This window comes from Phoenix dactylifera, chromosome 10 (assembly GCF_051530095.1).
Source record: "Phoenix dactylifera cultivar Ajwa chromosome 10, Ajwa_hap1_PhDact_Kaust_v1.1, whole genome shotgun sequence".
NCBI lineage: Eukaryota > Viridiplantae > Streptophyta > Magnoliopsida > Arecales > Arecaceae > Phoenix > Phoenix dactylifera.
Genome location: NC_143199.1, coordinates 32,890,834 through 32,914,738, shown reverse-complemented (window position 1 = coordinate 32,914,738; position 23,905 = coordinate 32,890,834). Strand labels below are relative to the sequence as shown.

General features: G+C 42.5%; 1 protein-coding gene across 5 annotated transcripts in view; it reads left to right on the top strand.

Moving 5' to 3' along the window:
- The window catches only part of LOC148702366 (uncharacterized), a 46,904-nt gene extending 26,540 nt beyond the window's left edge, over positions 1 to 20,364 (top strand). For 3 of the 5 annotated variants that reach the window (XM_089925964.1, XM_089925962.1, XM_089925956.1), the window contains exons 17-18: positions 18,930 to 19,083; positions 19,863 to 20,364. The gene's annotated coding sequence lies outside the window, so the exon portion shown is untranslated. Of the gene's footprint in view, positions 1 to 69; positions 88 to 18,929; positions 19,084 to 19,862 lie in introns of those variants that run through there. The other 2 variants (XM_089925961.1, XM_089925957.1) reach the window with 2 other exon arrangements.
- The last annotated feature ends 3,541 nt before the right edge of the window (positions 20,365 to 23,905 follow it).

Below are 23,905 nucleotides of genomic sequence, written 5' to 3'. Positions count from 1 at the left end.
GTTTTTGTTTCACCTTGATTTTATTCTTACAAGCCAGGAACTCACTTGTATCCTATATGCTGCATGCAGAAATGGTACAAATGTGCATAACGTGTTAGTCACCTGCAAATCCTTTGCATACAGTCAAAATGTACGAGAGGGGGTCTTTGAAGTTGCAAAATCTAGTCTTGCAGCTCTTACCATCAAAGGATGGTATCATCCTAAGAATTCTGATGACTGCGGTATGTGTTGTGACCTATACATGACCACACATCCATGTTAGTCACTGCTGTAGGAGTTTGCAAGCTTTGAAATCAGATTTGTAAGATTTTATCTCAATATGGCTGTTCTGTTTCCTTTTCCCTACATTGGTGAGTGGTAAGGCGTTGACAGTTGTAGCAGGGTACGGCTGGAGTAGCAAGGCATTGTCCTTGACTGTCGTTGGCCAGCAAGCAAAGCACGGTGCGAAGGTGTTTACAATGTACGGCCACACAGGTGGGCGTAGGTACGCAAGTGGATGCAGCTATTGGCGAGGCTGGGCTCGGTGAGAGGTCACACCACATATTTGATGAGGTCGGCTTAGCTTCCTCAATAAAGCATCCCGAGCTCGAGGGTCGAGGTGGATCAGCGAATACAGAAGGTGCCCCAAGCTTGATCGGGGCGGATCGGCGAATACAAGAGGCGCCTAGAGCTTAGTCGGGGCGGGTCGGCGAATACGGAAAGCGCCTCGAGGTCGAAGAAGCTTTTGGGGCGTCCCGAGCTCGGGCTCGGGACGTCATCATAAGCGTCAGAATGTTGCTGTAGGTCGCGGCAGCAGAGAGATTCGGCTGAGGTCGACTGTGCCTTCGATGAAGTCCGATCTCGGACTGGCTCTTAGCGGAGCCGATGTCCGGCTCAGTCGGTGCTGGGGCCTATTTGGCCGAAATTGGGTGGTCCCATTGTTGTGAGCATTGACGATCCATTTTGTCCTCCATCATTTGCCCCCCAACTTCGGAAGTCGAGTTACTCTGTGTCTCGGGTGAAAGAAGTAGTCGAATTGTTGGTCGTCCTGTGGTGTGGCCAAGCGCTTGCGAAGATGCGTGCGCCGAGTAGGAAACACTTGGTGTATCTTATAGCTGAGGGCTTTGAGTCAGGCTTTTGGGGCCGGACTTAGGTGGCTTAGGCTGCCACGTTGCCCTAAGCAGAAACCGCCGTGGGAGCTTCTTAATGTTCCACGTGCACGCTCTGCGCTCCTTTCCGAGAGGTTGCTGGATGGAACGCGAAGGGGGCGATTATTAATGCCTCGTTCTTCGAAGCGCCTTGCCTGATGGAACATGAGAGGCCGGCTATTAATGTCCCGTTCTCCGAAGCACCTCGCCTAACGGAATGCGAGAGGCCGGTTATTAATGTTCCGCTCTCCGAAGCACCTCGCCATAATGACGGTATTTAGTGCCGCGATTCGGAAAGATTTGTTGAGGTCGTTTCGAGGCCTGCCACGTGGCGGAGTTTAGCTCGCCTGATCGCTTAGTCTATCTGATCAGAACTGTTGTAGTGGGCTAAATAAGACCTGGAGGGGACCCTAGGGTCGCTATTTGATCCTTTCTGCCTCTACCTCCTTTCTTTCCAACCACCATTGTTGTGGTGTTCGAGCTTTTTTTTGAGTGTTTTGGGAGCTTCCCGTCGACCTTTGCGTCGAGCGTTATTTTCGATCCCCGGCAATCATTCTTCCTTTTTCCAGTCATCTTCTTCGGCGAACTTTCGTGTATGCGTTTTATCCCTCTCTCGGTCGCTCGGAGAGTTTCCTTTCTTCCTTCTTTATAATTCTGGGACCAAAGCAATGAGTTCGCCTACGAGGGCCTTGATGCTCGGTGTAGGTTCATCTCTAGCCCATGCTTCTTCCGATATGGAGGAGGTTGAGCTCGAGGTGGGCCAAGGTCCGTATGGGACCGGCTCGCTCATGAGTGATGAGGATCTAGGCTCGGTTCGAGCTCGGTTCTTCTTTCCTCTGGAGTTTGTCCTCAAGCTTCTGGACCTCGGAGGGCGAGTCACCAACCCGCCTAAAGGTTGGATCGGGGTGTATATAGAAAAGCTCCGAGCGGGGGTGAGGTTCCCTCTGCACGGGTTCGTGGACGAGCTTCTGACGACTTACCATCTTGTGCCCGCACAGCGCCCCAAACTTGTGGAGAATGATAATCGGCTTCCTCGCCCTCTGCCTTGCACATGGTCTGTCCCCCTTGATGAGTGTCTTCCGGAGTTGCTTTATATTAAAAGGCAATCCCGCAGACAAAGGATGGTGGTACTTCTCCTTCCGAGGAGGCCGCAAGCTCTAGCTCTTTGGAGGCATTCCTTCCTCCATTTATGGGTGGAAGGATAAATTTTTCTTTGTTTCCTCCGAGTGATCGTGGGGGTTTAATCCGACCTGGAGCATTCCGCTGGCCTTGGCGAATAACAGGCTCCCTCAGTTATCACAGTCCGAGCAGGGCATTCTAGACAGTTTGCTCGGACTAGAATGAACTCCACGGCTTTTCGACCTACTCAGCGAGGAGGCCTTAGTAAATGTTAGCCTGAGCCTAGCTTGCCTCAAGGGTAAGAGTAGCACAGCTGCTCCATTCCTTTTTCCACGTCGGATTCTAATAAGATCTTTTATCGCCAGATATTGCATGAATGATCTTCAGCGCTGAGACATTAATGGCCAGATATAGGAAGAGGGTGGCCGCCTCGGAGGGGGCTCAGTCTGAACGGAGGCCGAAGAAAGCCGAAGCTGCCTCTGGCTCTGGAATTGAGCAGAGTGAGCTAGCTCTGATTGAGGCCGCCGTCCCTGCTCGGGCTAGATCCGATCAGGTTCTTGTAGTAGAGGCCGAGGTGCCCCCATTGGCGCCAGGAGGGGGCCCTTCTGATCAAGTGGCGGTCGTGTCTATCGGCCAAATTCAGGAGGTTGGAGAGGCCGTCCGGTTACATGAATCGGGTCTTGAGCTCGGGAGCAGGCTCGAGCTCCCAACTCCCTTCGTGTCCTTGACATCCGCTGGGGCTGCGGTTTCCCTTGAGGCTCCGACTTCAGCCAAGGTTTCGGCTCCTCCTGAGGCTCCAACCTCAGCTGGGATCGACTCCAGTCCTTCGGAATCCGGAAGGAGGCGATTGCGGCATCAGTGTTGCGTGTTCGAGGACAACATGGCCCTTGAGTCTGGCGACGTTGCTCGTGAGCTCGTGCACGGTATTATGCTCCCGCGCGGTCGAGCTCTAATGGAAGAGGACTTTGACGACTTCGCTCGTCATGCTTATTCAGCCAGCATCCAGGTGAGTGACGCAGCCCTCCTATTCCTCATTCATTTTCTTTGCAAGTGCTCGACCTCCACTGACTTTATCTTTTGTGCCATTCCCTCCATGTGGTTGACATGCTAGCGTCCAACATTCTCGCCTGCCGGGTGTAGGGTTTCATAGTGATGTAGGGGTGCAGCAGAAGCGCGGGATTTCAAAAAATTTCTTAACAAAATTCCGTTACATCATACCCTAATGAGCCAAGATCACCTTAATGGTAATAATCAAACAAATAAATATAAATATAGGAATAAAAGAATACCTTCAATGCTAAATCTAATATGCAGAATTTCTACGAGGTGCCTAAGTGTTCACCCTCCAACATTGATCCACACAGGAACTGGGTTCAAGACTCTAACTCCAAAGAACTTGATCCTTGAGGCTGGATTCTTCCAAAGAACTCAATTGGCTTGCTTTCCTTGCTTTCTAATTTTCTTTCTCTTTCTAAATCTCCTTCTAAGCTTTTTGTCCTAAAGAAGACCTCCTTGTCTTGGCTTAGGACAAACTAGGAAAGAGATGTTAGAAAGAAAGAATACTTGTAAGAAAGAAGGATATGAAAGAGAGTTTGTTTGGAATGCGGATGATTAAAAACCCCGGAAGCGCACTCCTATTTATAGTTGGCATGGGGATGCATCACCAAAGAATGCATCCCATCCACATGCCTCATCATGAGGAGGCATGTGATAAGAAGGGGCGCCCATAAGGAGGAGACGTATCCAAGGATGGGGTGCTATCAAATAAAAGGAGACGTATTAGATAAGTATGAAACACGTATCAGACAAGAAGTTAGTTGTGTTTCATCCTTATCTAACCAAGAGGCGCCTCTTCATGATACGTTAATTCAATTCATGCGCTCGAAATGCTTCTCACACCATCATCCTCACGCCATTCATTGGTTATCTCATCATCCAACAGTTGATGATGATCCAAGGGTTCAAATCCAAAGCGCCTCACCTTAATCCCATTATGTCTTCATCCAACGGCTGATGAAGATCCAATGGTTATGAGTGAAGGCTCTATATAACCCAATCTAATTAGGTTCAAACCAACTCACCATTATGTCTTCATCTAACAATTGATGAAGATCTAATGGTCAAAAATGAATGAGTCATTAAACCTAATCCAATTAGGTTCAAACCAAGCCAATTAGGTGCCAACTCTTGACCAACCCAAACCAGGATATGATCTAATCAAATTAGATTAATCCAAATCAAGAATTAGTCGAATCCAATTCAAATCAGGAGCTAGGATTTGCAACACGTGCTAGCATGTTCATCTTACAAACATGTTCTAATCTAATTAGAGCCTTTATCAGTTCCCTTGTGTGTGACCCATTGGGTTCCATACCTAGCCATTAGTAGGTGCGGGTGCTAGTTGTCCTAACTTGATTATAACTCTTCTAATTGATTTAGGTCTAAACTGTGCGAACTCGAACTTAACAATTAGAACCCTTTCTAATTGGTGATCGAATTAAACTCTTTAATTCAATCAAACCTACAAGACAAGATTGACGTCTAGCAATGTATCATGTCTATCCGGAAGATATGGAATTTGGTGGAAATACCAAACGTACCCTTCAGTGGCAAGTTATCGTGCAATTCAATCCTTCAATCATACTGCATCCTGAATATGTATACGAGTGTGGATCTATGTCAAACTCAATTACATATTCATGTCTCTCTCAATCTTCTAATGATAATTCGAACAATGAAACATTAGGAACTCTTTCTAATTTTCATTCTACTTTGATCAAAGATTTTCTGAATTATCATATGATTAAAGTAAGTAGGATGCAGTCTACTCTTACTAGAAGTGATTGATTCTTTGTTGACCTACCCATAACCTTCGTGCACAATTTACCATATCCAGAAGACTCCGTACATAACTTATTGTCATAAATGAGTGTAAACCAAAACATGGATTCATATGCACAAGATACCATGGTGATCTCAGGTCAAAGGATCAGTTGCACAACTCTCACAAAGAGAATCATCTTTTAACATATAAGTAAGACTCCATAAGATATTCTTTTGGCAACTCATTTCTCTAATGAGCCCCTAAATCTTTGTATTAGTGTCTCCACATAAGTGACTATGAGATCAATTACTCTCTGCATCGAGCATACATAAGATGTGCCAGTCTTACTGGTAGCATTGATCCTTGACTCAATGTACCAAAACTGAAAATATCTTAGATTAGGGTTTTAGAATTTTAGGTCTCATTGGCATGATCTCATCATAGCCCTAAAACCATTGCCCTAATCTATGGGGTTCATCATAAATATAAGATGCAGTAAATGATGAAATATAATGCCTTTTATTTATAATCAAAATGTCATGTACATGATCTGAAAAAACAAAAGAAACCCTATCGCAATACAGATTGTGGTTGGCTTTTAGGGCACTATTCTTTCATTCTCCCACTTGCACTAAAGCCAATCGTCCTTAAACTTTAACCCTATACAATCAAGCTGGCGATCAAACTGCTGTTGAGGTAAAGCTTTAGTGAATAGATCTGCTAGGTTGTTCTTTGTATCTATTCGTTCAATCATGATATCTTGTCTCTCGACAATCTCTCGAACAAGGTGGAAGCGTCTTAGAATGTGCTTGGATTTGTGATGAGATCTTGGTTCTTTCGCCAGACCGCTTTCTTAGCAGCTTCACTTATAGCAATGTATTCTGCCTCAGTGACTGAGTCAGCTACAGTTTGCTGCTTGAAACTCTTTCAACTCACTGCACCACCATACAGGGTAAAGATATACCCTAAAATGGACTTGCTATCATCTGGTCTGACTGAAAACTAGAATCAAAATATCCTTCTAGTTTCAACTCAGATCCTCCATATACTAGAAAACCATCTTTAGTCCTTCTCAAGTAGTTAAGAATGCTTTTCACTGCTTTCCAATGATCATCTCCTGGATCAGCCTGAAACTTGCTTGCTATGCTGAAGGCATAAGCAACATCAGGCCTGGTACATAGCATAGCATACATAATTGATCCTACTGCTGAAGCATAGAGAATAAATTAATTCTATTCCTTTCTTCAGGTGTCTTAGGAGACATCTTCTTAGAGAGACGTATGCCATGACCTATGGGTAAGTAACTTTTTTTACTTCCATCAATGCTAAATCTTTTCAGCACATGATCTATGTACCTAGACTGGGACAAGCCTAGCATCCTTTTAGATCTATCCCTATAGATCTTTATACCAAGTATATAGGATGCTTCACCCAAGTCTTTCATGGAAAACATTTTTGATAGCCAAGTCTTGATCGATTACATCATTGGAATATCATTTCCAATGATGTGTATGTCATCTACATACAAAATTAAGAAGACAATGGCACTCCTACTTGTCTTCTTATACACATAAGATTCATCCATATTTTTGATAAAGCCAAACTCTTTGACTGTCATATCAAAATGGATGTTCCAACTCCTCGACGCTTGCTTTAATTCATAAATGGATTTCTTAAGCTTGCATACTTTATTTGTTCTTCCACTTGAAACAAATCCTTCTGGCTGAGTCATATAAATCTCTTCCTTAAGATAACTATTAAGGAAGGTGGTTTTGACATCCATCTGCCAGATTTTATAATTATAGTATGCAGCTATTGCAAGCAAAATTCGAATAAATTTAAGCATGGCAACTGGCAAAAAAGTTTCATCATAGTCAATTTCTTACCTTTGCCTGAAATCTTTTGCCACCAATCTGGCCTTATAGGTTTCTACTTGGCCATCTGCTCCAATATTTTTCTTATAGACCCACTTGCAACCTATAGGATTTACACCCTCTAGTGCATTAACCAAAGTCCATACTTGGTTGGTGTACGTTGAGTCTATTTCAGATTTCATGGCCTCTAGCCATTTGTCAGAGTCCCTACTCATGATAGCTTCAAAATAGGTCAGAGGATCATCGTTCTCAATGATGTGGGCTTCATCATTCTCAATAATAAATCCATACCTCTCAGGTGCTCTTCGCACTCTAACCTACCTTCGGAGAGAAGATGTGTGTGGTTGTACCTCATCCATGGGTATATCTGGTTGAGGAATATCTTGTGTCTCCATTTGTAGGTCTTGAACTTCTTCAAGTTCAATTCTCCTATCTTTGCCCTTTTCTAGGATAAATTCTTTCTCCAAGAAAGTGGCATGCTTACTAACAAAAATCTTTGTTCAGTAAGATGATAGAAGAGATATCCTATACTCTCTTTAGGATAACCTACAAATACACACTTATCTGATCTAGCACTTAGCTTGTGTCTAAAATTTCTTTTGACATAAGCTTGACAGCCCCATACCTTAAGGTACTTAAGATTTGGCTTCTTACCTCTCCATATCTTATATGGAGTGCTAGATACAGATTTAGACGGTACCCTGTTTAATACATATGCAGTAGTCTCTAGGACAAAACCCCAGAAGAAAATAGAAAGGTCTGTAAAACACATCATGGATCGTACCATATTTAATAGAGTACGATTACTTTTTTCTGCTACACCATTTAACTATGGCGTATACGGAGGTGTCTATTCAGAGAGAACATCCTTTTTCTTAAGATGATTTAAAAACTCACTAGAAAGGTATTCACCTCTTCGATCTGATCGAAGGATTTTAATACTCTTTCCAGTTTGTTTTTCCACCATACTTTGATACTCTTTAAACTTATCAAAGGTTTCATATTTATGTTTCATAAGATACACATATCCGAACTTTGATAAATCATCAGTGCATGTGATGAAGTAAGAGTATCTACATCTAGCTGGAGTTGTCATAGGACCACATACATCTGTATGCACAAGTCCTAATAACTCACTTGCCCTTTCTCCATGTCCAGTGAATGGAGATTTGGTCATTTTTTTTATAAGACAAGATTCACAAGTTCCTAATGATTCATAAGGATCAAAGAACTCTTCTTTGTGCAACTTGTTTATTCTCGATTCATTTATGTGACCAAGTCGGCAATGCCAAAGGAGGGTATTATTCACCTTTTCTCTCTTCCTTTTGTTGCTTTTATCAATATGATAGACATTGTCATTAAGAAACAGAACTAGAAGACCATTTTCCATAATGCCATTGCAATAAAATTCATTAGAAAAAGAAATAGAGCAAACATTGCTCTTTACATTAATTTCAAATCCTTCCTTTAATAATAAAGGAATAGAAATTATATTTCTAATAATTTTTGGTATATAATAACAGTTTTTCATCTCCAAGAGCTTGCTCGATGGCAACTCCAATCTGTAGGTTCTAACAGCTTCAGCTTGGATGGACTCTTCTCCAGCGCAATAAAGCTCAAAGTCACCTTTCTTCAAACTTTTAATTCTCTGTAGTCCATGCAATGACTTGCATATATGAGAACCACAGCCGGTATCCAATATTCATGAATTTGAATTTGAAGAACTTAATGACAAACCGGCATGTAACATAAACATACCTTTTGACGCAACTTTTGCATCAGGCTTTACAGTTGCAAGAAAACTCCTGCAATTCCTTTTCTAGTGGCCTTCCTTGCCGCAATGGAAACAGGTACTTGATCCGGAGATTTTCTTTCCTTTCTTCCTCTTCATCTTGCTACTTTTATGGTTCAATCTTTTCTTAGAACCCTTACTGCTTGACCTCCTTTTATCTATAAGGAGTGGACCCTTATCTTTCTTAATATGGGTCTCGGCTATCTTGAGCATATTCAACAGCTCGGGTAAAGAGGTCTTCAGTTTGTTCATGTGATAATTCACAACAAACTGAGAGAAGGATTTAGGGAGTGACTGCAAGATCAAATTCTGAATTAGCTCACCATCCATAGCAAAACCTAATTGACTCAATCTAGTGATCTAGTCAATAACCATAAGAACATGGTTTTGCACGAATGTCCCTTCATTCATCCTTGCACGGAATAATTGCTTAGATATCTCATATCTAGCAGTTCTACTCTGCTCTACATACAGCTCCTTTATATTGAGAAGTATAGAAAAAGTATTCATGCTATCATGCTGCCTTTACAATTCATTACTCATGGAGGCCAGCATGATACACTTGACAGTTAAACTGTCATTCTTCCACATCTTGTGTGTGGCAACCTCTTCTTCAGTAGCATCATCCCTTATCATTCCAAGATTAGGGGTTTCAAGGATGTAAGAAAGTTTCTCCATATAGTTTGGACCGGTCAACTTGTTGGCATCCAAGATGCCTCTCAGTGATAGTGAAGAAGCTATTAATTCATAATTAATTCTACATAAGCAAAGAACAAAACTAATATAAGCAGACCAATCATTATGACATACATACAATTAGATAAGGACTTTTATCTAATTGTTACTTCCACTATTTTATTGAATATCATAGCTCTCCTATGATAAACGAGAAAATTCTAATTGATTTTCTTAGTGGGGTTGAGATCCTAATTCCTCATAAAAGCCTTGTGTTAGCACAACAAACTTTTATGAGTTCAAAGGTAGAAAACTTTTTTCAATTGCATCTCATGCAATTCTCAACATTATCTTGTCCTCTAAAATACTTATAACCTTGTGTTAGCACAACAAACTATAATGTTTTAGTTAAGTCAGACCCTTCATTTCCATACAGTCATATTTGAATAATGCTGCCCTTGTGTTAGCACAACAAAGCAACATATTAAGATGTCATAAGCATCTTAATGCACCAAGACAATATTATATCAGTCTCCATAGCAAGCCTTGTGTTAGCACAACAAACTAGCATGGATCTTGACAAAATAGTGTCGAGGCATGAAGGAAGGCTAGGAGTAGTGTTTTTCAACATTAAGCTATTCATAAAAGATAATTAACCAAATTGGCCAGGTAAGTAGGTGGGAGGCTCTCCATGCTTTTGCAACGGTCCTAATTAAGTAACCACCTTTGACACTTTCCTAGACACCAATTGATCAATTGATCCAGAATGAGTCAGCTTAAAGTATTTTGCACTACTACTTGATATAATTTTTATGAGGGCTTTATGGTCTCTTGCACATTCTATAAATGTAACATATACATACATAGCATTCCTATAGACATACTACAACATATAACATTGCATCTCATAGCATATAACAATCATATAATATTGCTATCTCATAGCAAATATGAATCCTACAACATGCATGATCATTTGATTGAACCAATAGAGGTTGTCTCTGATACAACTGTAGGGTTTCATAGCGATGTAGAGGTGTAGCGGAAGTGCGGGATTTCAAAGAATTTCTTAATAAAATCTCGTTACATCAAACCCTAATGAGCCAAGATCACCTTAATGGTAACAATCAAACAAATAAATATAAATATAGGAATAAAGGAATACCTTCAACGCTAAATCCAATATGCAGAATTTTCACGAGGTGTCCAAGTGTTCACCCTCCAATGTTGATCTACATAGGACTTGGGTTCAAGACTCTAACTCCAAAGAACTTGATCCTTGATGCTGAATTCTTCCAAAGAACTCAATTGGCTTGCTTTCCTTGCTTTCTAATTTTCTTCCTCTTTCTAAATCTTTTAAGCGTTTTGTCCTAAAGGAGACCTCCTTGTCTTGGCTTAGGACAAACTAGGAAAGAGATGTTAGAAAGAAAGAATACTTGTAAGAAAGAAGGATAAGAGAGAGAGTTGGTTTGGAATGCGGATGATTAAAAACCCCGGGAGCGCACTCCTATTTATAGTTGGCATGGGGATGCATCACCAAAAGATGCAACCCATCCAAATGCCTCATCATGAGGAGGCGTGCGATTAGGAGGCGCACCCATAAGGAGGAGACGTATCCAAAGATGGGGCGCTATCAAATAAAAGGAGATGTATTAGATAAGTATGAAACGCCTATCAGTTAAGAAGTTAGTTGTGTTTCATCCTTATCCAACCAAGAGGCGCCTCTTCATGATACGCTAATTCAATTCATGCACTCAAAATGCTTCTCACGCCATCATCCTCACGCCATTCATTGGTTATCTCATCATCTAACGCAAGGTCCGCCGTACCGGTACCGGTCGGCGTACCGGTGGCCGGCCGGACCGGTACGGTACCGGTCCGGTCCGGCCGGTACCGGTGGTTTCAAAAACCACAGCGCGCGGCGCTGTGGTTCTAAAAAAAAAAAAAAAAATCGTACCGGTGCGAACCGGCCGGTTCGCACCGGTACGAGGCCCGTACCGGCCGGTTCGGATAAAAAACCGGAAAATACCGGTTTTTTATCCGTTCCGGTACCGGTCTAGGACCGGACCGGTACGTACCGGCCCGTACCGGCCGGTACGGGCCGGTACGGCATTCCATGATCTAACGGTTGATGATGATCCAAGGGTTCAAATCCAAGGCGCTTCACCTCAATCCCATTGTGTCTTCATCCAACGGCTGATGAAGATCCAATGGTCCAAATCCAAGGCGCCTCACCTCAATCCCATTGTATCTTCATCCAACGGCTGATGAAGATCCAATGGTTATGAGTGAAGGCTCTATCTAACCCAATCCAATTGGGTTCAAATCAAGGTCCGCCGTATCGGTATCGGTCGGCGTACCAGTGGCGGCCCGGACCGGTACGAAATCGGTCCCGTACCGGACCGGTACGAAATCGGTCCCGTACCGGACCGGTACGAAATCGGTCCCGTACCGGTCTGAACCGGTGGCGTACCGGTCCGAACTGGTCCCGTACCGGTCCGAACAATAAACTACCGGTACCGGATTTCACGCTGATCCGATACCGGTCCCAGGCCGGACCGATACGGCAGACTATGGTTCAAACCAACTCACCATTATGTCTTCGTCCAACGGTTGATGAAGATCTAATGGTCAAAAGTGAATGAGTCATCAAACATAATCCAATTTGGTTCAAACCAAGCCAATTAGGTGCCAACTCTTGGCCAACCCAAACCAGGATATGATCTAATCAAATTAGATTAATCCAAATCAAGAATCAGATTCGAATCTAATTCAAATCAGGAGCTAGGGTTTGCAACACATGCTAGCATGTTCATCTTGCAAACATTGTCTAATCTAATTAGATCCTTGATCAGTTTTCTTGTGTGTGACCCATTGGGTTCCATATCTAGCCAACAGTAGGTGCAGGAGCTAGTTGTCCTAACTTGATTAGAACTCTTCTAATCGATTTAGGTCAAAACTGTGCGAACCCGAACTTAACAATTACAACCCTTTCTAATTAGTGATCGAATTAAACTTTTTAATTCGATCAAATCTACAAGAAAAAATTGATGTCTAGCAACGTATCATGTCTATCCAAAAGATATGAAATTTGGTGGAAATACCAAACGTACCCTTCAGTGGCAAGTTATCGTGCAATTCAATGCTTCAATCATACTGCATCCTGAATATGATACGAGTGTCGATCTATGTCAAACTCAATTACATATTCATGTCTCTCTCAATCTTCTAATGATAATTCGAATAATAAAATATTAGAAATTCTTTCTAATTTTCATTCTACTTTAATCAAAGATTTTCTGAATTATCATATGATTAGAGTAAGTAGGATGCGGTCTACTCTTATTAGAAGTGATTGATTTCTTGTTGATCTACTCATAATCTTTGTACACAATTCACCATATTCAGAAGACCTACACAATTTATTGTCATGAATGAGTGTAAACCAAAATATGGATTCATGTACACAAGATACCATGGTGATCTTAGGTCAAAGGATCAGTTGCACAACTTCCACTAAGAGAATCATCTTTTGACATATAAGTAAGACTCCATAAGATATTCTCTTGGCAGGTCAATTCAGTGCACTCATTCATTTAATGAGCATCCACATCTTTGTATTAGTGTCTCCACACAAGTGACTGTGAGATCAATCACCCTCTGCATCGAGCATACATAAGATGTGCTAGTCTTACCGGTAGCATTGATCTCCGACTCAATGTACCAAAAAATTAGGAATATCTTAGATTAGGGTCTTAGAGTTTTAGGTCTCACTGGCATGATCTCATCATAGCCTTAAAACCATTGCCCTAATCTATGGGGTTCATCACAAATATAAGATACAACAAATAATGAAACATAATGCCTTTTATTTATAATCAAAATGTCATGTACATGATCTGAAAAATAAAAGAAATTCTATTGTAATACAGATTGCGGTTGGCTTTTAGGGCACTATTCTTTCAGCGGAAGGAGATAAGGGCACTCGGGCCGAGGATGGAGCATGCTGAGCTTCGGAGACAGAAGGCCGAGGCTCACGTGATAACTGCTGCGCAGCGACAACAAGAGGCCGAGGAACAGGCGACAATTGTTGAGCAACAGTGGCGCAAGGCCGAGAAGAAGGCTGCAGTTGCCGAGCAGCGGCTTCGAAGGGCCAGAAAGAAGGTACGGGCAGCTGAAGTTCTGATTAAGGACATGCTCGCCCAAATTCAAGATATGGAGGTCGAGCACTCTCAGGCTTGCTCGTCCGCCGTAGGCCGTATCTTCGAGCTCGAAGCTGCTCTGAATGGCCAGCGGGACGAAGTTGAGGCCTTGAGGCTGGGGGGCGCGCGACTTGCCTGCGAGGCCGTTAAGAAGTTTCGTCAGTCGGTGGAGTACGTTGACGAGTTGGCAAAGGGGGCTACTAGTGCCATGATCCAAGGCTTTAAAAATTATCGTGGTCAAGCCCAATGACTCTGCCTTGCAGTCGACCTTAGTGGCCTTAAGCCGAATCTGGATGAGGTTGTTGAAGTGATCGGGGGTGCCGCAGAGATCATCCCCGAAATTAGGCCAGAGATCATCCCCGAAGTCGCCACTGGGACGAAATCAGAAGCCGTTCTTGAGGCTGGCCTTGAGGTTAGTGTAGAAACCACTCCTGAGGCTACTATCGGAACGAAAGCCGCTCCTGAGGTCAGTGTAGAGGTCGTTCAAGTCGACTAGCTTTTATTTTTATTTTTGTAAAGTCGGCCACCTGGGCCTTTTGTATTCAACCCAACCTCGAGGTCGGGCTCTCTTGTATTTGGCCCTTGGCCCTTTTTGATACCAATAAAGTATGCATTTCTTTCAGCACGCTATACCTTAGACCAAGTATTTGTGCTTGTTTTGCTTTGTCTTTGAAATCTAACTAGGCATTTGAGCTTGTCCTATTTTCTGTCTGGTTACCAAAATTCGAACTGCATAACTTAAGTTCGGGCCTATCTTGCGTAGCAGGAGATATGTCGGGTGTTTGCCGAAGTCTTCGTGCTCGGCATTTACTTCCAGCTTGGAGATAACCCTGCAGTCGAATGAGCTTGCAGCTCTTTATTTGATATCGCAAGTCACCTTGAACCTGGCTCGAAGGGCGACGTTGGTGAACAAGGAAAACCGATTTGAGACCAGCTCGAGAATAGAAATCCCCTCGAGGATCGGCACCAGCTGGAGAATAGAAGTCCGCTCGAGGGTCGGCACCAGCTGGAGAATAGAAGTCCGCTCGAGGGTCGGCACCAGCTCGAGAATAGAAAATGCCCCCATCTGGATCAGGGCACCTTGTAGATTGCTGCGGTGGGGGGAGCTCTTCAGCGGCTCCCTGTTGATGCCGCAGAGTGCCCTCCACTTAGATCGGGGGCGTACTTGTAAATCCTTGTCGTCGCGAGGCTCTTTGGCTCTCGGTCGATGCTGCAGGGCGTCGCGAGCCGAGCTTGAGGGACGACTTTGCAGATAGATCCTGCAGTCGCGAGGCCCTTTGGCTTTCGGTCGATGCTGCAGGACGTTCCGAGCCGAGCTCGAGGGACGACTTTGCAGATAGATCCTGCAATCGTGAGGCTCTTTGGCTCTCGGTCGATGCTGCAGGGCATCCCGAGCCGAGCTCGAGGGATGACTTTGTAGATTCGTCGATATATAACTCGTGTTGCGGAGGCAACCGGAACGTGTCGAGCCCATTAAGGCATTTAAGAGACGCTTTGGAGAAATTCTAGAGGGTAACTTTATTAATTGACCCGTTCTGGGATTTAAAAATCATGACCTGGAGGGGCTAAAGTTCCATTCGGGGGTTGTAGCTTACATCCCGGGTCGTCAGACCCGGATTGATGGGGGTGCGGCCTCTTTTCTACCCCCAAAGTCAAGAAGCAGCTAGCATGTGGGATGCACGTGTGCGGTGTTGATGGCGCCCACGTTGAGACGATTGTCATTGGGCCCGTTGCACAGCTCCGAGCTCTGTCCCTCAAGCTCCATTCTGTCGGCTTGGCTACAGACAAACCGACTCAGCAAACCTTGGCGGACAATCGCTTCAATCTTATCATGGAGCTGGTAACAGTCCTCCGTGTCATGACCGTGGTCTCTATGGAAGCGGCAATATTTGTCCGAACACTTCCGCGACCCCAATGGTCGCATCTTTAGTAGAGGTCGGATGTAGCCGTGATCCTTAATTTCCATGAGGATTTCTGTCCGGGAGGATATGAGGGGAGTGTACTTTCTGAAACTTTGGAGGGGGGCATATTTACCGGACCTCCAGGGGGATCTGCTTAATCGACGGTGCTCCTTGTGGCGCTCCGCAACTTGATCCCGGAGCATCTGGATTTGTCGCCCCACTTCCTCGATTTTCCTATCGAGCTGATAGATGAGGCTCTTACCAGCTGAAGGCTTTGAACAGCTGCGGTAAGAGCTTGGACTTGCTGAGCGAGTAGGTAAAACTACTCTGGCTGGACTTGAGGAATCTGGTCCGCTGGTGCAGGCGTTGCAGGGGGTGGACTTTGAAGGGAGTGGTCGGGCGATGGTACCCGGCTACTCGATGCATTTGGAGCTCCATGACTCCTTAATCTTATGGTCGCGACTCAGGCCCTTCCTCTAACGCCAAATGTTGTGGTTCAAATATGGCCAGAGGGTGACCATGCCGAAGGAGTCAAGGGAGCCACTAGAGTGTTGAAGAGGATGAGAGCCACCTCCCGCATGACGGTGTACCTGCACAAAGCCTTACTGATGCTTCCGGTAAGGGTCCTCTGATGATCAAGTTAGAGTGGAGCTCAGTTGGTCTAGCCAAAAGTTCCTTAGACGTTACCTGATGGGACTATTTATTGTTCCTGTAGGGGCACCCAAATGGCGGAGATATGGCCCGTTCCCATCATGAGTGGGGATGGCACGCAGCCAGAGTTTGCTTGTGGCGTACGGTGCCATCCGTCCTTGTAAACGGTAAGGCGTTGACAGTCGTAGCAGGGTATGGTTGGAGTAGAAAGGCATTGTCCTTGACTGTCGCTGGCCATCAAGCAAAACACGGCGCGAAGGTGTTTACAATGTACGGCCACACAGGTAGGCGTAGGTACGCAAGTGGATGCGGCTGTTGGCGAGGCTGGGCTCGGTGAGAGGTTACACCACATATTTGATGAGGTCGGCTTAGCTTCCTCAATAAAGCGCTCCGAGCTGGAGGCTTGAGGTGGGTCGACGAATACACAAGGCGCCCCAAGCTTGGTTGGGGAGGGTCGGCGAATACAGAAGACGCCCTGAGCTTGGTCGGGGCGGGTCGGCGAATACAGGAGGCGCCCCGAGCTTGATCGGGGCGGGTCGGCGAATACCTGCTGGCACCTCGAAGACGAAGAAGCTTTTGGGGCATCCCGAACTCGGGCTCGAGACGTCATCATAAGCGTCAGAAGGTTGTTGTAGGTCGCAACAGTGGAGAGATTCGGTCGAGGTCGACTGTGCCTTCGGCAAAGTCCGAGCTCAGACTGGCTCTTAGCGGAGCCGATGTGCGGCTCAGTCGGTGCTGGGGCCTATTTGGCCGAAATTGGGTAGTCCCATTGTTGGGAGCATTGACGATCTATTTTGCCCTCCATCATATGCTAATAAACATAGGCTTGATTTAACATGGAAGAGCAGATTGTATAGGAAATGAAGATACCTGCTGGGGAAGAATTTGGTGATTGGAATATTGTAGGAGATAGAATATTTGAGTTTGCAATAATATGTAATTTAGGAGATACATTCTATAAGATGAGAATTGGGCGCTTAGATAATTCTAAAGCTGGTAAAGTTTGTTAAAAGCATATGCTCTCTCTTCTGGAATATGGAGTGCATGGGTCATTAAAGTTACAGAAGGATGGAGCTCATATTATATAACATTGGTTAGTGGTTGTTTTGCAGGTGGATCTCCCTCCCTTTCTCTCAAAAAAGACATTAGTCAGTGGTAGTTGATGCAGGTTTTAAGCCCATAGCTTAATGATTTAGCTATTTCATGACATAAAATACTTACGGGTGTGTGCATAAAAAAGAATCAAGAAAGAATGTACTTAAAGCTATCTACTTGAAGCGGAAAAGTTGGAGGTTGAATGATGTCAAAAATGGAGTAGAATGTAGACATAGTTTCGATGAAAATAATGAAGGCTTTTGTTATCCTCTTTTTAGATGAAGTTATATTCCTTTAAGAAACCTAATGACTTTGAATATTATCTTTATCAAGACTTTAAGTACTGACCAGTACGAGGCGTATCTTACCATACCATTAGGGAACTAGTACTTGGCATGCTCCCTATACTGACACTGCTCTTATATTAGATGCTTAAAGAAGGTAACAAAAAAGGATATTCTATGGGTTGAGATTATGGCATTAGCTGGATAGAAAATTCTAGAGTTAGTAGGGGGCTTGGTTGCAAGTTTCAAAGTGCTGGCCATTTCTGTTTTATGCAGCTCAAAAGACAGTATCTTAACCTCATGCTATTTGTATATGGATGTGGTTCCTTGTTGATGAAATGGTTAGATCTCTGCATTGGGATATGAGTGTTCATCTCTTAATTTGATGACAATTTACTAGCACAAAGCAATAAGCTTTCTATAGAACTTATGTTTTTTCTGCTTCCTTAGCAAAAGATTACTCAGCACTGAAGGTTTTCAACGACAGAAATGAAAACTACAATGTGCTACCGCAATTTCTTTCATTTAATAAGCTCACTTTTAAGGATGAAATATGTTAAGGACATGGTGGATTTGGTATCCAAATTAGAGAAATACTAGCATTCTGGAGTTCTGCTCTGAACAAGTTTAAGCAGAAGACTTGAATATTACGTACTCCAAAAATTTGTTCTTATTCCTAGAGATATCACTGCCCTGCTTACTTGCATAGGATACTCTTATCATTGTCAGCTCCTTATCCTTAACTTGCAAGCCTATTCCTGTCTTTAAGTTCTGTGTTAAGGTTCGATTACTGTAAGTGACGGATGTCAACCTGGTACCAAACTTATGTAGAAATTTTTTGGTCAAATATGGGCAAAAGAGGTGCTGCCACCAAGTCTGAATGGATAGGAAGTAGAGCATACTGTCATCGGTAAAGCAGTTTGATGTGCAACTGGGTAGCAACGCCCCAAGATAACACTGGAATTGAGAAGTTCTAGAAGAAATATAAAAAGACAAAACAGATATGTGGGACTGCATTTTTCAGAAAAATTATATGCTAAAGAGCCAAATTAAAGGACTGTATGATACTCTGTCATTGTTAGGGGAAAAATCTTTAGTTTTTTCCTCTAACTGAAAATTTTCTGGAAAAATATTTTAGGGATGCAAGCTGCATTAAGTTATTTTCTACGGAAGCATTGAGATATGAACATAGATACTTTGAAGACCATCTCACATATAAAATTTTGATTCTATGTTACTTCGTGTATTGATTTCTTGAGGAAAGATTTGGGAGACTTCTTATATTGATTTCACTTGATCATAACATCAGATATCTTGTTTTTGTTTCACCTTGATTTTATTCTTACAAGCCAGGAACTTACTTGTATCCTATATGCTGCATGCAGAAATGGTACAAATGTGCATAACATGTTACTCACCTGCAAATCCTCTGCATACAGTCAAAATGTTCGAGAGGGGGTCTTTGAAGTTGCAAATCTAATCTTGCAGCTCTTACCATCAAAGGATGGTATCGTCCTAAGAAGACTTCTGATGACTGCGGTATGTGTTGTGACCTATACATGACCACACATCCATGTTAGTCACTGTTGTAGAAGTTTGCAAGCTTTGAAATCAGATTTGTTATATTTTATCTCAATGTGGCTGTTCTGTTTCCTTTCCCCTACATTATATTTTAGAGCATATAACACATAAACCAGAAACTTGTACACATGCATATATGAACTTCAAAATGCAAATAAGAAAGGGATAACATGGGAAAGAGCTCTAACAAGGGCAAACAATAAAAACCACAGCATGGTATTTACTAAAAATAAATGTGCAGTATGTTTTTCTAAAGTGTGAATTGACTTGTTGTAACATATTAAATAGAACTATAAAAGATATATAAAATTTAAATACTAATGTCCAGATGAAGCGTGCTGACATCCTCAAACATGAAAAGTTCCAGTATCTATTTATATTCTATATGATCATCTACAGAATGTAAGTGAGGATAAAGTTGATGAGTTAAGTGAGGATAATCATCTAGGTAGTTCAGTAGCCACTGCAACTTCATAGCAGAATGCTTGATTTATAACAATGAAGCACAAGTAGGCAAATGATCTCAAAGGTAGAGGGCATCAGGCAATCTTGCAAAAGATGCATGTAATTATTGTCAGCTTTGCCATCCTAGATCTTTCTATTTTCAGAAATTGGAAGTTTGAGCTTGCCGGTCGCTTGTCCGTAGCCATGCAAGTTGTCCACTTTGTGTTTAATGCATTTGTTAATCAGGTATTGAAGGAGGCTTAGACTAACCTGGTGCTTCTTCCATTGAACAGGATGCAACATCCTTAACTGGAGCAATGATTTCTAAAGATGCAACCTTCATCCGTCAACATCTTAGCTGGGCTATTGCTGATATAATCTGCCACTGGATGATTAAGGCTGTTGGATGGAATGAAGCACTAGGCCAGCATAATCATCAAGTGATTGTGGTGAAAGGACAGCAAGAGAGGCAAATGGACCTACCACCTGCACCTTCTACATATGTCTTGCAGAAAGTCCTAAGTGACCGCCGGATGAAAGTAATATTTTACAAGGTGCTGCACGATGTAAGAGGAGATCCCATATTGATGCTCAGGTTGTCTTGGAGTTCCTTCACAATCTTTGTGACAGCTGCAGCACTTGCACTGCATCGTTTTCTTGTCTACTGCTTAGGGGCACTCTTTACCTCTGTATCATTTGTACCGAGGCATGTTGCTGTCATGTAGTAAGCTATTGGAAAAATAGAGGAAAACCGACTCTTAGTGGTTACAAAAATGAAAGATTTCTTTATGTGCACCTTAACTGTATGGACAACTATAGGTAGATGATCAAGCCGTCCGATATAGATAGAAGGTGATATGATTGGAAGATTAAAGTAAGGGAGCTGTAAACTTGGCTGACAAAATAATTTGAAAGGATATTTACTAATCTACTCATTGACATCATGTTAACCCACATGGGACTTGCATTCGAAGCTTTGAAATTGAGACAAGCGGCAATATTGGCTGTTATCATACCTACTGGATCATGATTAGGCGTCCAGTGTCTATAGAATAAAAGAGGACAAAAATAATTCTAATGCATTTTTTACAATCCTAATAGTATCAACAATGATTTAATCCAATTGCCTTGCCAGCCTTGTCAAGGGTGGGGAACCAATCTAAAGAAATTATGATGGTTTTTTGTTGGCTTTTAGCCGTAGAGGACTGCTCTCGATTTGCTAGAGCTTTTTGTGGCTCCCTTCTAGGCTTTCCCCCTTGCCTCTATTTCGCCTGCAGACACTCGGGACAATCATGCTTTTTTTTTGTGACGAGCTCTATTTATCACGATCGAAGCTTTTCATATCAGCTTCGATTCAAAAGAAAGGCGAACTGGGTTGGTTTGGCAGCAAGCAGACCGCACTTTATCATAGTAACAAGGGGGCTGTTCGCCTTAACTACTTAAGTACCAAAGCAAAGGCGTTTCATAAGGGGGTTGTTCACTACAAGCTATCAGCGTTGTCTTAGATTGGATAGCAATAAAAAAAAATAAGGTAAGTCGACGTCCAATCTCACGTTATAAAGTTGATGATTCTCACCAAAAATTTGATCGCCGAGTTGGACTAATTCAATACGAATCAGTACCGAGAAGCATGTGCCCATCACTCCAGCAATGGCACTGAGAATTAAATATAGAGTATCGATATCCTTGTGGTTAGTAGAGAACAGCCATCGGACCGAATTTGTCATTAAAGTGTGAATAAACTTTTCTTCCTTATCAGAGGGGGGCCCTATTAGGGGCTGGAAAAAAAAAGGTGGGGGGCAGGCCGGCTGCGATGCTCTTTTCCTCTCCAAAAAAAAGCAAAGGAGGGAGCTAGCTGCTTTAACGTTTAGTAGCCGCCCTTCCCTCGATTCATACACAAGGTCACCAGACTCAAATTCCAATAAGGTAGTCTTGTTCACTCCATGCATTTTAACCAGCTCACTAATGTCGCCATTTCAGATAAGAAATTTGGTTTGACATCTCCCTAGTTTGCTCGGCTGAACGAACAGGTCTAAATGGGTGATAAGCCGAAGAGGGACAACTAGTCAAGCTCTGACGGACACTGCAGGGGCAGGGTGCGGATGGGATGGATGGATGATTTCGAAAGGACATGGGTTCGGTCGAGCCACTGAAATAAGAAGGAAACCATATAAGAAGGAAAGCAGTTCCTCCTGAAGATTTGAGTTTTGTAATATCTCCACTATTAAGATTCTTTTTCTAAATTTCAAACTTAAGCTTGTGATGGGGGCCAAAATGGATCGTCCTGCTCACAACGATGGGGCTACTCAATTTCGGCCAAACAGGCCCCATGTTGCCCAGTAGACAACCCAAGAGGGGGGTGAATTGGGTACTAAATAAAACTTAGATTTTTTTGGATTAATCTAATGAAAATTATGAAAGCTTTCTTGATTTTAAATTAAAGAGATTAATCAACCTATAAAGAAAGCAATAAAGAAGAGATGCTCAAAAAACCACAACACAAACGTACAGAATTTTATAGCTACGTCCACTCCCCAAGCATCACTTGGGAGTTCACTATAATTCCTATGATTACACCCGGTTGTTTTATAAGCTCACAACCTAACTTATTGTTTTTACGAGATCACAACGAACTCGGTCGGTTTTCACAGGCTCACCGACTAGAACCAATCCGATTATTTTTCCAGGCTCACAATCCAACCCAGTTGGTTTTTTCCAGCTCACCAACCACAACCTTATAACGTTGGTTTTCACTGGCTCACCAACAAACCTCAATCCTCTTAGTTCAATCTTCTGATTGAATCAAGTAACTAAATTAGAGTATAGGTGTTTAGAAGTTACAGCTTCTAAAAAGGCAGATTTAACAATATAAGCAATATGAAAAGGAAGAAGCTCTCAAACAGATTTGAGCTGAAGGAAAATGTGGCTTCTCCTTTTCTGAATCCTCTCTTGAATATACCAGTGGTTGAGGATCAATAAATCGAGCCTTGAATGTGAAGAATACTTCTGAAATCGATGTAGGCGCAATTATTCCTCTTTTCTCTTTGAAAATGCTCTAACTCTTCTTTGGTGGTTGTTAACTTTTAATCCTCCTGGTTTGTTATTGTATTCGTCTCTACTTTATTTATAACCACTTTTCAGAGCTTTAAATTTCGAAAAATAGCCGTTGGAAGAGGTGAAAGAGCCATTCTGACATGACTGTACAGCCTGACAATATATTCGTTGAGATTGGAGTCGACTCGCGCGACTTGGAGATGGCTCGGCTGAAATTGGAGACGACTCATGTTCTTCGAGAGACGACTCACTCGCGGCATCTTTAGAAGTACTATACAGGCGCTCTTCTAGGAGACGGCTCGCGATATTCCGGAGTTGACTCGCCAAAAGCGGGAGACGACTCCTTTTTCGATGATGACAAAACATTGAGTATATGCAAATAAATTTACACATACTAAGAGTTGAGTCAAAAGAATAAAAATGAATTCAATCTGATAATTTAGTTTATCCAAAGGTTGAAAGGTATGAACAATAAACTTTTAAAACTTAAGGGTCCTCCTTTCACTTGAAATTGTAAAAGCATTCATAATATGCACTCAATTGTTTTGCTCATACTTACTTAAGTCATGTACTTGTCATTTCATTATTTACTATTAAAAAAAAACTTCTCAATCTGAATTTATGCTTTGATATATCAGAGCTCCATTCAATCAATGCATTCGAGTTTAATTAACCAATGTAGCAGAGCATGATAATTTTAAATTTTAACCAATGCATGACCCCAAACATTTTTTATTCATCCCACATTAAATTTAATTCTTCTCTTAAATTCTTACTTATTCATTGCATACTTCTTCTCCCCCTCAAACAATGTATTCTTATACTAATTCATCTCCTAATTCTTCACCCCCTTTTTGTCATCAGCAAAAAGAAAAGTTATTCATCCATAGGGGAGTAGATTTCATTTAAATCAATTATAAGTAAAAGGAATACACAAATTGAAATTGCTCAGAAGGAAATTTCATTTCATTGCAGATGTATTACAAAAGAGTTGTATTGTATATATAAAAAAAAGGTTTACATTGAGCACAAGTACACCAAAATGAAGCTCAATTCAGTACATAGTCACTCTGAAAAAGAAGAAGAGGTCTCATGATGGCGGGAAGAATGCCGTCTACTGGTGGATGGTCTAGATGAAGATGCAAGATCATTAAAATAATGCTCTCACTCAAGTGTGACATGCTCCAGTGAAGTCATCATGGAGGAAAACTTGTTCTTCTGAAGTTTATGAAACTCACCCATGTAATTTATGATCCGCTCAGTGGATCTTTCTCTGAGCAGT